The sequence below is a fragment of the Alligator sinensis genome, unplaced genomic scaffold, assembly GCF_000455745.1.
Source record: "Alligator sinensis unplaced genomic scaffold, ASM45574v1 scaffold515_1, whole genome shotgun sequence".
In the NCBI taxonomy this organism is placed as follows: Eukaryota; Metazoa; Chordata; order Crocodylia; family Alligatoridae; genus Alligator; species Alligator sinensis.
Window position 1 is genome coordinate 1890367 of NW_005842096.1, and position 10500 is coordinate 1900866.

General features: G+C 40.8%; 1 protein-coding gene across 3 annotated transcripts in view; it reads right to left on the minus strand.

Moving 5' to 3' along the window:
• LDLRAD4 (low density lipoprotein receptor class A domain containing 4) overlaps positions 1–10500 on the minus strand; it is a 408545-nt gene that overhangs the window by 228224 nt on the left and 169821 nt on the right. The gene's annotated exons all lie outside the window — the stretch shown is intronic.

Here is a 10500-nt window from a genome sequence, read left to right on the forward strand (position 1 = left end):
TTTCTGGTGCTGGTTATGTTTGTTGTTAAAATTCTTTGTCCCTCCTGTATCTAAAAATGGCACTGATATCCTTATATATCACACTTGGGTATCTCAGTATCACCCAAGGGGGGTGGGAGAAAAATTTGTACTTGCAGATCTCCCGTACGGTGGCTCAAGCTGGAAATAAAAGTGACTGCTGGATATGCTCTCACAGCCCAGCGCACCTACAACAAGGAATCCCAATGATCGGAGTACCAATATCCCTCCGGCAATGGGGAACAATAAACGGCGGCTTCGTTAGACACTACTCGTTAGCTGCCCATCGGTCCGCTCCTAAAGAATGGAGGGCCGCCCCTGCTAACTGGATAATCTCCCCAAGAGTAGAGGCGCCTTTCTGTTACAGATCCAACAACACCGGAGCTTATAATAAAGCCACACCTGTAGGACACTACCCTCATTGCCTAACTACTCTAGATTATAGCCCCAATAGCACCAGTGGAATCCTGTTGGGTAATGTACCCTCTCTCAATTGTACAGGATTCATGGTCTACAACTTTTCTAAGGAACCTCATGTTGCTCTCATTGCAAACAGATCGGAATTTTACATTGACTCCAATTTTACTTCTTGTAATATATCTCGGTCCAGCAGGATAACAGCTGAACGTGGTCCGTCCTATACGATGCATATTAATCGAAAGTGCCGGATATGGCACAACACCTGTCGAGATTTGAGTACCCTTTCTGCCCCAGGCCTTTACTGGCTCTGCGGAAACAGGGCTCATAAAATCTTGCCCTGGAATTGGGTGGGGGCATGCACTCTTGGACGTGTTATCCCTGGTTTTGAAATGCATAGTACAATATATCTGGAACAAGTAAAAAATTTCAACCATCACATGAAAAGGGCGGTTAACCCCTTAGCTACCAGAAACACAGGGTTCCATCAATTTGTGAGAACCTTCATACCGTGGCTTGGAGTAAGAGAATTGGAACTAGCCATAATTAACATTTCAGCCACAATGGAAGCTATGGGAAATGCCACTGCGGATGCAATTCAGGCTCTGCAAGAAGAGATCTCCCAGATCTCACAAGTAACTATACAACACCGCGTAGCCCTAGATTACCTATTGGTATCCCAGGGAGGAGTATGTGCCTTAGTAAACTCCACCTGTTGTGTCTATGTCAATCAGGACATGCGAATTGAAACTGACATTCGTAAAATCCGAAGTCAGTTAAGGGTCTTACATCAAGTGGCCTCAGAGAATACTGACTGGGGTCTAAAGGAAATGTGGTCTTGGCTAACCTCCTGGCTCCCAGATTCCGGGGCCCTTGGCAAGAAAATCCTGTATGGAATATTGTTTGTCTTGATAGTTCTGATAATGTTTTATGTCTTAGTGCAACTGATCCTCTGCTGCGTGAAAGCCAGCAGGAGAAGCTTTAGCAAGGCAAGAAAACCCACAGCAGAGTCTAGAATAATGGTGTTACAAAAGTGTGAGCAGATTGAAAGAAAACATGAAAGGCTGCATGATGAAATAGAGGGGCTCATGAGAATAAAAATTTAAGGGTAAAGTGAGACTAAATAGTCTCAAAGGGGGGGACTGTGGAATCAGAACAAAATATATGCCTTAAACTTTGATTATTTTAGTTATAAGATGACATAACCGCTTTGTGGAGAATTGCTGGCTCTGTATAGTAGAACAGATAAGAGAAAGTGTTTGTTCTTTGTAACTCCTCTGCAACTGCTTCGCTCACCGCGGCCTTGAAGATAGCAAAAAGTATGTACAACTCTGATTTGCAGGTGCAAGAAGGAGGTTTGTGAACTAACCTCGCCTCCCCCATTAGTTCCCATCCTGATTACAGCAAAGAAATAATGAAGTAATATTATAGCCGCTTTTGATGCTAATTTCACTATATGATCACGTGAGTTGTAAGCAACTGTTAAAAAGTATATAAGCCTCCTGATTTTGCTCTTGGGGGGGGGACCCCTTCCAAGTGCTTGGGAAATCCATGTCACTTTGGAATCCCCCCTACAGCTGTAGTTTCTTTTGAATAAAAGCTTCTGCTGACCTGACCCAAAAGTATGCTGCGTGTGTTTCCACAATTATCTATTTGGCTTGTTATTTGACTTCGTTATACAAATTTGTTTTTTGTTAAAAACACCCTCCCCATTACTGCTTTAAAAATCATGAAAATATAAACACTCTTTTACTAGGTGAGTTCTTAGGAAAAGCTCATCCAAAGGTTTCCAGTGCCATACAGTAGATATGGTTAGTGACTGCTCATCTAGACACCTGTAAAATCAAAGTGCAAGCATAGTACGGATGCAACATTCATAATCAGAATCATCATTGAATAACTCCTATCTGAATGAATGAGAGGGAATAGACTTTAACACTCAAACAAAGATTAAAAAAAACTGCATCCAAAAATTGCACAAAGATCTGGCCACACAACTCTTACTGAATTCTATAACTAAAATGCTCAACAGATGAAAATTTTGGGAGAGGAAAAAATGCGTTATATATATTAAGATACGCTGAAGTTAACAAGACAGCCTATTTCTTAATTCTATTCACAGAGTTCTTATTTGGCCCTCTTTCTTAACGATTGTTACATGGTCCATTCTCCTTCTCTTCCTTTCTCTCCAGGAGGAGAATTCTGTATATAGTATAGTGCTTTGTTGTGGTAGGTTTGGGGTTTTAGATTTGTTCTCTGTTTACATTTCCAAGTGCTTGCTGTATTGCATGCTTCTGTTGGAGGAGGCAGGTCAAAGGAGTGTCAAAAACCTTTTCCTTGGACCAGGCTCCTTGGTCTACGAGGGCACATGCTCCTATGAGAGCTCATTTCCAAGGTCTCAGATCTGACTGAGAAAGCACGGTCTCTTGCTTTACCTTTAAGGTAGAAAGCACCATTTTACCTGAAGGACAGATTTGTTGAACATGAGCTGCATATTCTAAAGTTTTAGCTGATCTTTTTGATGTGCAAGGCCCAAACCATTGGGCGCTTTGAAGGAAAAAACTAAATTAGACTGCATAGTCAACAGAAAACCAGTACAGAGAGTGGAGGACAGGTGTGACATGCTTGGGGCAAACTATATCATAGAGAGTACCATCTACAGTACTTAGTATTACATGGCATTACCCAAGACCAGTGGCTTCAAGGAATCGAGAAAAGATTAAGGAAACTGGGGACACAAAGAGGAAAATCCAGTCTATGCTTTCTCTGACTAAGGGGAAATACAGTTTAGTTCAGCTCTTGTCAGATGAACAGTGTCATTAACTATGAAATACTAGATTCCCAACAGTTAATTTGCAGGATATAATAAGAAGGCCACTGCCCCTTCCCCTCCCTGGTTTCCTGTAAAGTTGTAGTGAGTGTTTAGATGGAAACACTGTGAAACTGTAATGGAAATTCACCCAAGGAATCTTGTCTGCCTTACCAGGGCTGGAATTCAACTCCACTGTAGGCAGCTACAAACTCAGGGAGTCTGCATCATTTACTACACGGCTGACATGGCTGCACCTTTACTTCAGAGCAGCCTGTGGGCCACATGCAGCCCCTGAAGGATTAGTGTACATCCTGCAGGCTCTTGTCAAACCACCATCCCCTCCCCCAACACCCGGCACACACAGCGAGGAGGTGGGGGGAACTGGGCTGCTCACTGTGTGCACATGGCAGGGACCAGGCAGCCTACTCAATGCCATGCCCCATGTAGCCTCCAGATCAATGACCCACCCAGCAGACAGCCATGGGTCTGCAGCCCCCGCTGCCTGAAAGCTGGACAGGCCGTTGGTTGACAAAAGAGTAAGATTCCAGGAGAACCAGGGATGCTTCTTACACCAATTAAGTCTGCTGGAGTTATACCACTAACTTAACTGAGCCCAAATTTCACTCCATTTGAACAATGAAAAATAGCTTTTTTAACACATATATTTTGTAAAAATCCAAATAAAAAAGTAAATTCAAAATTTAGAGACAGCTCTCAGAACATGCTTTGTTCATTTAGATTTACATACCCAGACATTTTTTCTTAATGGACTGCAAAATGTATGATGATTACATTATATTAAAAGCAAGCTCACTCCCTGTTTATAGCTTCCAGCACTTTAAGGTGAAAGAGTAAGTTAAACAATTAAAACAAAAAGGACTTTCTAATTGTAAACTAACCACCAGCATATTCAATTTAGCATCTGGGTTTATACAAAGAACCAGAACAGAGAGCACTGTGGGTTCATTCTGTAATGGAGAGTCACCTTGCTCTTTCCAATCTGTCAAATTTATTAAACCTAAGTTTTTTGTTAGAAACCCTGGCTATTAAGAAAACCTGAATTTATAACCGTTTCACACAGTTTTACTTATTAAGCAACAATCTGTGTACAAGAACAGAGGAAAAATATCTAGCAGGATGGAAGATCATTAAACTAAATGAAATCTTCAGACTAAAGGCTTTACCTTGTTAGCACAGCTTCCCCTTACCAAAGGACTGTCTTGCAACTTGATATGATATATAAACTCATCTGAATAGTAAATGATGAAAAAGTTCAGAAAAAAGAAAACAATTAATAAAAGCTTCCTGAAAAACCAGGCTAAACCAAGGAAAGTAACCAGCAAGGCTATTTCCGAGCATATGGTGTAACTAAACAATCAATATATACACGTAATTAAACTGTGTGTGGGTGTGTGTGTGTGTGTGTGTGTGTGTGTGTGTGTGTGTGTGTGTGTGTGTGTGTGTGTTATGGTAAGATGATGGCTTCTCCCCCTCCCCATCTCCCAAATCAAATCATTCTGCAGTCTCCGGATGTATACAGCCGAAATCAATAGTGTTATAATACTACACCTCTCTCTTTCTTTCTAAAGCCTAATACTAGACAAGTTCCAGCTGAAATCAGTATTGACCTGTTATCAGTAACAGAGGACCTTTTCTGTTGCCCAGTGAAGCGGGATCTGCATTGATTGCTATCTGATTAGAGGAGAGCGCGTCCTGACTTTCCCCAGTTACTTAAGCCGGCGTCTCATTGCTTGTCCTTAGAGACCACAGCTCCACTCAGGCAGAGAGCGTCTAGACAGTATTCATGATCCATCTGTCTGGCACAGCCAGGCTGATGACAAACTCTATTAGAACCGAAACAATTTTTTTCTCTCTCTCCTCCTCCCATCTCTCTTTTCCTCTGAGAAGCAGTAATCTGACACTGAAAATTACTATCATTGTTGCAATTCTCAAAATAGCAGTGCCAGACTTTCATTAACATCTACACTAGACTGCTAAATATTTAAAGAAATGGATAAATTTCACCTGAAGTGGGACAGCCCAGCACACATGAAAGCAGAAACACAATCAAAATGTAAATCTAAGAGGTTGTTTTTATCTGTATAAATTCAGTGTCACAGTAAGAGAATGATGCCAAAGGCCTCTTTAAACTTTTCTATTTTTTTATTAAACAAAATATTTTCCTTTGATTGCTTTCTTGTTTTTAAAACAGAATTATTCTTCAGAGCCCCTACCCATTTTTACAAGGTGCATTGCTGTCATGGGTTGGGAGAGGGAGGAAGAAGAGAGAGAAGCAGTTTTGTACCTGACTAAGGAAAACAAAGATCTTCAAGCAAATATTTCTAACCCGAACGGCAGTGAAGCACCAGGCTCATCAATACTGAAAGTTTAAAATTTATGTTCACATCAGGTTGCATGTGATGTGAGCTACATTATCTCTTATTTTAGAGGTCAGCTAATTTGTCCATACATGTCAATGTTTGTGTTCAGATTGCTAGCCAGCGTGCACAAGGAAACTGCTACAAAGATAACCAGTTAACCAGCAGTTTCTACCAAGCAAATCGAGACTAAAAAGCCTGCCATCTCTAGGAGATGCAAAATTTCACAATTACATTTGCTTGTAGTACCACGTGCTACAAACAATCACCTAATTTTCTTATGCCACTTTCAAAATACAATTACATCCTAACAGCCAAGGCAGGATGAGGCACTGGTTGTAAGATGCAGGAAAATGCTCTGACAAATGAACTGTGCCCTGATAGAAAGAAGCACATTGTTTGAATTCTTCAGACAGTCCTACTTTTACAGGTCAGACATAAGTGTACAGTAACTTTTCAGGGCATAACAGAGCCCAATACTGTAACTTTTAAAACTCTACCTTTGAATTCCTATTCAATGAACGTTAAGTTGCATTTTTGTCCTTTTCTCCTCAGCACAGATTTCTGTAACAAGTGTACAGTAGACCTGTGAACAAAGACATAGTTGCTTTGGAGTAAGTGCCTCATTATCATAATACTAAACAATTATAATTACTGTTAGCAATAATATTAATCATAAATTATGCTTCCATGAGTTGATATACATTGGGCCTGCAATTAGGAATGTAGCATACTTTGTGCCACGCCGTCATGAGGAAAAAAAAGGTGCATCTGAATACATTAACATGGTCCATGCTACAGATACACAAATTAACATGTTAACTGGCCAAGATAAACCTTTTAGGATTTATCTTGAGCAATTGACACCTGCTCAGTCTAAAACATTTCTTGAGTACAACAGAATGTTAATGTCTTAGCAAACATGCTTTCTCCTGGCTGCAGGTATGGCCTATTTGCTCTAATCACTGTTGTTTGTACAGGGACAAAGGTATCAAGTGGAAAAAAGGTTCTTTCCGTTAAGTCAGACAAGGAAAACTCACCAGGTCTCAAGACTACAAACACGTATTTCTTTAGTTAAACTAACATATCAGGCGGAGGACTTCAGGTCCAATACTTGGGAAGACTGAATGAGTAGCATTCCTAGTATAAAAATGTGATGTAGCAAAGGCTGCTCTTAACAGACCTGATACAAAAAGTGTTCCCTCACACACACACACACACACACAACACACACACACACACACACACCCCCTCCGTATGCTGTAGTACAGTCCATGTGTCAGATGTGTCACAGAATTATCATTCTGCCCCTCGTCGCAAAGATTAAATGAAAGTGAGCTACCTCAGGGTATTTAGAAGGTTGCTACTGGCGAGCAGGAAAATGAGAAATTCACTGGTAGCTAAGGAATGCACTCCTTAGAATAGGTTTAATTGGTATCGAGGCTAAATAAATAAAAGCAGAACATTTAAAGCAGTGTTATCTATTTTATAATTATGATTATTGGGGGGGGGGAACGGGAGGATATCAAGGGAACATTCTGTTTCATATTGATAAACCAGATAAATATTGTTTAAATAGAAAGATACAGAATCAGAATAAGAGAAGGGGCTGCTTTGAAATATCAAAGGAAGCCATTAGCACTTTCTTACTGACAAGGTATGTTATCTAAAGACAAGTGATTCCAAGGGAGAGAATAGGGACACAGCCCTGCTGGAAGTTAGACCAAGGTGCCGTTCTAATCTATTTGCGTATTGTTTCAATAATACAATTTTCTGTAAATTGTTTGGGAAGCAGCATACATCTTCCCAAAAGGTGCTAGAATAGAGCAAAAACATGATGATCCTAACTGATATAAATGGTTGTTTGAAAATAACTCTTGCAACCTCAGAATTTCTTCTATATTACTTAATTATCTTTTTGTCATTGATAGAGGGACGAACAATCATGCATTTGCTATCCTCAAAGGAAACCTTATCAGCTGGGACATTTCAAGCCATCTAATACTCTCATTGGGAGCTACTATTACAAATACAGAGCAAAAGCATGGAACAATATTTTAATTTAAAATGTCACCTCTTTAGAGCCTAGCAACCTTACTTAATATGTAGTCTAGAAAATTATTTCCTAAGCTGAAAGGATAATAGGCCATAAGGTCTATTGCCATATCATAACAATGTTCTTTTGCATAACATATCAGTACTAATTTATATCATTTAACAATCTATTTAATGACCAACAGATGACAAATACCACTAAACCTCTTTCATTTAACACTGTTTAAATACGTATTATTTCTTCTCTTGGCTTCTATGTTTTTGCACTTTGGTTTACAATTAAGACAGTGGTTTTCAACCTTTTTTCCATTGCGGACCCCTTTGGAAATTTCAAATGGAGGTACAAACCCCTCTGAATTGTAAGTTTGTATTCACAAACTTTTGACTGATCATAGTCATCTTCTGTAGACCCTTTACACATAGTTTGTGGACCCCCAAGTGTCTGCAGACCACAAATTGAAAAACACTGCATTAAGACAATATATTTCCCCATACATTATTTTTATGGATTCCTTTTATTTCAAATAAACATTTCTCTACTAATGGAGTCCCATTTTGTGCTCTGGGTTTAAAATCAATTAAAATCCACAATCTTATATCGATACCCAGTATGACAAAGGACCCCCCATTTCACCACAGGTAAGCTAATGGTTAACCCTCTCATGGATTGTAAGGCTGGAAGGGACCTTGGAAGATCATCAGGTCCAGCCCCCTGCACGAGGCAGGAAAGGTAACTGGGGGTCAGGGGACCCCAGCAAGGGGACCATCCAGTCTCCTCTTGAAGATTTCTAGGGTAGGCGATTGTACCACCTCTGGAGGGAGGTTATTTCACAGTCTGGCCACCCTGACTGTGAAGAAGTTTTTTCCTAATGTGAAGCCTGAATCAATCTTCCAGGAGTTTGTGGCCATTATTCCTGGTTTTCTCCTCAAATGCCCTGGTGAACAGTTGCTCGCCAAGCCCTTGATGTTCTCCCTTAGTGTAGCGGTAAGCTGCTACCAGGTCTCCTCGCAGCCCTCTTTTCCTCAGGCTGAAGAGTCCCAGATCCCTCAGCCTTTCCTCATATGGCTTGCCTTTTAAGACTCTGATCATATGGGTGGCTCTTCTCTGGACTCTCTCAAGCTTGTCCACATCCTTGTTAAAGTGTGGTGTCCAGAACTGGATGCAGTACTCCAGGTGTGGTCTCGCCAATGCTGAGTAGAGCACTGTTGAGACTCTCATTAATGTACCTAGAAATACATTAAATCCTTCTTCCTAAAAACCATCTTGTTGTGATGCTGTTACAAAAAGAAATCCCATTCTAAGATGTATTAACAAGGGATATCATCTGTATGATACAGGAGGCAGGACCAGACACAGGCATGGGTGAACTGGGCAGCCGCCTGGGACCGACAGAAAGGGACCCGAAAATGGTAATTTTTTTATCATCATTATCTCTGGCGAAGAGGGGCCCAATAATAAAAGTTCACCCAGGGCTGCCTTGAGTCTAGGTACAGTGCTGACAGGAGGTAATTATTCTTCTCTACTTAGCACTGTGCGGCCTCCGCTGGATTGGAATACCATGCCCATTTTTGGGCACTGCAGTTTAAGAAAGATGTAAACAAACTGGACAGAGAATACAAAGGAGAGCAGCAGAAATGATAGAAGGTTTAGAAAACATGAAAGAACAGGCAGTTTTTAACTTAGAAAAGAGAAGAGTGAGGTGGAGGCATGATAACAGTTATCAAATAGGCAAAAATTTGTTAAAGGGTGATCAATTATTCTCCTTGCCTATTGAGGGTAAAATGGCTAATACCTGGCTTAATTTGAAGCAAAGGAAATTTAGGTTATATTTTAAGACAAAAAAGCCAGTTCCAAGTGTAGCTTAGCATTGGAACCTATTACCCAGGAAGGGTATGAAAGTCATCATTGAACTGATCTATTTAAGAATAGATCAGGCAAACATCTGTCTAGGTAAACTTAATGCTGTCTCAAAGTAAGGGGATGAGCTAGATGAACTCTCGAGTACCCTCAAACCCCTACATATTTTTAATTCAGTGGTTCTTCTAAATGCCTGAGATAAGAAACAAGCCTCAACACATTTCTAGCATGTTAACAGCCTCTGGATCTGCACAGCAAGAAGGTAAAAGACTGTAGCACCGAGAACCCTTCAAGGAGACTGGTCTTTTAGCTCCTCCATGCTATTTCTAAGTATGATGATTACAAGTGCAGCAGGATATAAACATTGTTATTGTATACCAGCTTACAAAGACATTTGGGGCTTCATAAGAAAAAAGCATCATCTTGAGTGCCACATGGAAATTCAAAGGCAACCATAGATTCATAGATGTTAGGGTCGGAAGGAACCTCAATAGATCATCAAGTCCGACCCCCTGCATAGGCAGGAAAGAGGGCTGGGTTTAGATGACCCCAGCTAGATGCCTATCTAACCTCCTCTTGAAGACCCCCAGGGTAGAGGAGAGCACCACCTCCCTTGGGAGCCCATTCCAGACCTTGGCCACTCAAACTGTGAAGAAGTTCTTCCTAATGTCCAGTCTAAATCTGCTCTCTGCTAGCTTGTGGCCATTATTTCTTGTAACCCCCAGGGGTGCCTTGGTGAGTAAAGCCTCATCAATTCCCTTCTGTGCCCCCATGATGAACTTATAGGCAGCCACAAGGTTAGGGATAAGTGGATTGCATTAGCAACAGCAATCCAGAAGGGGAAATTTCAAGCATCAAGGAGGACAATTTTTGATGTCATACAGTGCCTTAACATAGCAGAGCAAAAGAAACATGGTAATGGCACTTCTACTGTACTTATTGAGCAGAGATTTTCTTAGCCA